This window comes from Bactrocera oleae, chromosome 2 (assembly GCF_042242935.1).
Source record: "Bactrocera oleae isolate idBacOlea1 chromosome 2, idBacOlea1, whole genome shotgun sequence".
In the NCBI taxonomy this organism is placed as follows: domain Eukaryota; kingdom Metazoa; phylum Arthropoda; class Insecta; order Diptera; family Tephritidae; genus Bactrocera; species Bactrocera oleae.
The window spans coordinates 63,167,422-63,172,039 of NC_091536.1; the positions used below are offsets into that span (position 1 = coordinate 63,167,422).

A 4,618-nucleotide genomic window follows, 5' to 3' on the forward strand; every position below is an offset into this window, starting at 1 on the left:
TACAGTGCGTTCCAACTTGAGTTGGCACCACCAATTTTTCGTATTGATTTGAAAATTTCGTTTACAATATTTCCGTGACGTTTTCTTTGAACAGCTTGAAAATGTCAGAAATGAGCCAGAAGCGCTCCCACGTCCAAAACAATGTCATTTTTAATCGCGTTATCTTTGTTCAATATTGAATACGGAATTCAAACATTAAGGAAAGTACCAAAAAAATACTTTAATGCCTGATAAGTGACAACTTGAATTCAAAATCAATCACCATCTTTACACCGAACGTGAGGATCTTCGTCCTTCAGGTTCAAATAATATCATATATAGTATCTAATGGGTGAACTCTATTTAAGAAATAAAGATGGAATCGGTTCGCACTTTACCTTCACTTCCATTATTATGAGTTAGTGAGAGATCTCAAATCAAATAAAAGTTAATGTCATACTTATCAAAATGGACTTTAATGCCTACAATGCATCAATTTGCTCCATATGTCATATCACATAAAATCCTTACTTAACTATCATATTGTAATTTTTGTCGTTATATTCCAAATATATATTCCATTTAATTTTTAACAATTTATTGTAAAAATAGGTTGGCAACTCTATAAAGTCATATTTATTTCCTGAATAGAGTATATTAGGCTTGCCACACAGTAATACCTGGAAGGAAACGTCGGAGATCCCATAATCTATATATTTAATCATATTTATATATGATTTGCGTGACGAACTAGTCTCTCAGTTAGTGAGATATAGATCTGAAATTTGCCACACCTCTTTTTCTCCCTAAAAAACCGCTCATTTGTCGGAACCACCGGCATCGAAATATTCGAAACATTCTATGCAAACTAAACGATCAAAATCAAGATAAGAAATAAGTTGTTATTTCGACTTGGAGGTTGTTTATATTAGACAAGCTAGCTAGAAAAAGTTATACATATGTATAATTGCTATAAGAAATGCGTATTCTAGCTTTGTCCGACGTTTTTTCTTGTTTTACTGTAATTAAGTTTTAATATTAGTCTTCTCTAACTTAAAGCTACCAAAATTAGCTAAAAAGTTTTCAAAATAAATCATTTGTATCATAAAAATATAAAAGAAAACCATTCTCAATAAAAAATGCATTAACATCGACTTGCTAAATCTCTATTATCTCAGTTTCTCCACTCATTTTTGCTTTACACTTGAACGACTGACGTTTCCACGAATAAATCAAATCAAAAATAAAATTGCATGAATATTTCCGATTCAACAGGTTGACTGCAAAGAAATTATGCAAAATAAGCATGTGAAAGAGAGACGGTGGAATTAAGTTCGTGGTATTTGCAATTTACATTTGATTGGACAAGTGAAAGTATCATTGTCACTCGTGATGTTCACGTAAGTGTCATATTGAATTACAAACATCATCGCCTTGATCCGCCTCGTCATAATCAACGCCACGTCACAATCAGTGAGCATTTCAACAGTAAAGAGAAATAAATTCTTCAAAGTGCATTCAAGCGGCAGAAAGTGGGTTGCAACAACAGTGCGCGCTGTTTGATGAGACACAGCTAAATGATGTCATCATTAAAACTGGTGTGTTATCCTCATCCTCAGCATCTACAGTCAAAAACCAAGTTTCCAAGCGGTTATAAGGAAAACCACAATAGCTTTGTTGTGCTCATGTGAATAATCTGAAACTCATTGTGGTTAGTTGATGACAATGAAAGTGGTTAACATGTGGGGATGAGGCTGACGATGTAGCTGTCCATGTGTATGGACAACTCAATAAACAGTTTTAGCTTCCAGTGAGTGATTTCTGGTTCTGTAATCGGCAATAACGACTCTAAATAGAACACTCTTATTGCGTAACTATTGTATAATTACGCAACTTATAAGCTTTAAAAGCTGACTTGGAGCGAGATATTGGCTTATAGAATCCCCAGAGCTGCCGATTCGTTAATCAGAAATTACCGGGGACATCCGCTCTCCTAGCGGGGCTAGGTTAACGATTAACTCGCTGTAACTATACTGTAGGGAGGGTGATTATCGAATCATCAGTATCGATCAAGAAACCCCTTTTCTTACTTCTGCTCCTCTCTAACCACTTCAACCACTCCTGCATAACCTAACTATCTTATTTCTGCCTGCCTCCACTTGACGTATTTTAACGGAACGTTGTAGGTCCTCATCAGCATTCTTTAAGTGGTTATATCCACTTTTTTGGTAATAAATAAATTTAAAACTATAGATTTACAGAATTTAATGTTCTTAATCGGTGATTCATTTGAAGCATTTTTGGATTCCCTTGATCCTGTAGTCGACGAAACTCGATATTCAAAATTATTAAGAGCCATTTATTCTAACCTCTGCTTAAACTGTTCATGTCTAGTATCGCAAAAAAAATAGTATGTACATACTTATATGTATGTCTTGTTAAAATTTGTGAAAGTCTTTATCTCTATTAGTATTTATCCAAGAAATTGTATTGAGTACATGCGCATACATATATATGTATATATTATATTATAATAATCGGCGTCCTCAACCTGTGAGAGATGTTTTAATAAATAACGAAGTCAGTACTCTGCCAAAGGAGGTTAGGTTGCTCTACTCATTTCCCGCCACTACTTGTTTCTGTTGGGTCGATGTGTGGCCATTCTGCTTACTTAGCAGCTCATAGAATATCATGTGAGTTTATGTACAGTTATCCTTAAAAAATCCGACAACGCAATCAACCAGTTGCTATAACGGTAATGCGTTTGTGTACAGACTTATGAACATCGACGGACATTCAATCAATTGGCGTGTAAATGGCAACTGTTTTTTTTTGTTTTTGCTTTTGCATCTGTCAGTGCGTTTGTGGCATGTGCATTGATATTCTGCATCAACTTCTCAGTATTTCAGTATTTCCGTCTTCTGTATTTCTGTTTTAAAAATGTTCAATTTTTTCCCTTGTAGTTTCACATTTACCGGCTTTAATTTGCCAGTTATTTCTGCCCGTAATACTCAACATTTCTTCTTCACTTAACTTGTTTTTGGGTTTCTCTCAATTGTCTCCTTATTCGCAGTGGAAATTGTGATTTCATTACGTTTCTGTGTTACGCTGAATTTTGCAACTGCAATTGAAAGACAGATAGTGCATTCAAGGCGCAACAGCTGTCAAGGCTTCTTACAATCGCTCGAGAATAGTTTCTTTTTTTGTATTTTCTTCACATTCTTTTATCAGCATGATAATTTGAAAATTTGTTTTACTTTACGCTATCCATTTATACACCTTTATTTTGGAACACTTTCAAAAAACATTTTAATTTCAAGTTGATCATTAAGAAAAAATACACGGGTGTCACTTTAAATACATTTAAACACTTCAGTTAATTTCTTGAGGGCGACACCTAGTGTTAAATTAAAAATAAATCGTTTTTTTTCATTTCAATAAGTTTTACTATTAAAATAACCTACTTAATCGATATTTAAAATTTTGAGTGACAGCCTTTTGAAATATAGTTTCTCAATTCAATCAGCTCTATCATTTTAACTTTAAAGGCGTTTTTCACGAAATTTAATTTTTCAAATTTGCTGCTTTAATTACTTGGAGACAAGTGATCCGAATACTATCAAATTTTTTTCTGCATGTTTTGTATATAATTCTTCATACAATGACTTACCAACGATAATTTTTTCAATTTTAGGTTTTCTTTTCGACCGTATTACGGTCAATTACGGACAATATCTACTAGTGGAGCGGAGGATGATGAGACGCTGGAACATTATCTTTGCGAATGCCCAGCTTACAACCGGCTGAGTTGGGATATCTTCCACCGCTCCCAATATGTATATACTATACACAGATTAGCTTTACTTATATAAAAATTCAGAATAAGTTATTTAACGAGAATACTACAACTCGGCAGTTCGGGACTTGAATGTAATTAAACTTACTACCGTTATTCATAATACCTCAGTAGGGCCAATAGCTATTTCATATCGAACCTGTTTGAGGATTAATCTCAAACGTATATCGTAACGTTATGGTTTGTTTTGGAAGTAGTTCATCTTAGAAGACTTTTGTATTCGAGTTAGTTAACTTCACGATTGCCACTTGAAGGTTCATGGGTTCATATAGTGATTCCTGCAATTTTCTTCAAACAGCGATCGCCCAATTACAGATCATATCATGGCGTCAATAGGACAGATATTAAGCAAAAAGTAATGGGTTATAGGTATAAACATATACAACTCTACTATAATGGGCAGCAAACGTATTTCACTCAAAACTTTTTGGTTTTGGTGTAAAGAAAAAGGCACATTAAATACCCCTTCCAAAGCTGCATTAACCACAAATTTAATTTCATATTTTTCTTTCGCTACCATTATTTTTGTATGCATTAAAACTTTCGGTAACTGCAAATTGAAATTGTTTCACCGTTTACAAATTTTCTTTTGGTTATGACTTTTGCCCATTGACATTAAAGTATTATTGGTGAAGTTTTTCCTTGTGGTGCTATTGCCTTTCTAAGATGCAGTACTCAAGTGGATTATAACAACTATGATTTGAAAGTAAGGATAATGTCTTATGAAGAAAGCTGTATTATTATCCAGGATTTTTGTTGCATTTTAGTCTTATTTTTGTAGTT

General features: G+C 33.8%; 1 long non-coding RNA gene across 1 annotated transcript; it reads left to right on the forward strand.

Annotated features, from left to right (window-relative positions):
* The first annotated feature begins 3,503 nt into the window (after positions 1-3,503).
* On the forward strand, positions 3,504-4,008 carry LOC138859041 (uncharacterized). Its single transcript, XR_011398085.1, has 2 exons — positions 3,504-3,583; positions 3,674-4,008. It is a non-coding gene; the product is annotated as an uncharacterized lncRNA (long non-coding RNA).
* The last annotated feature ends 610 nt before the right edge of the window (positions 4,009-4,618 follow it).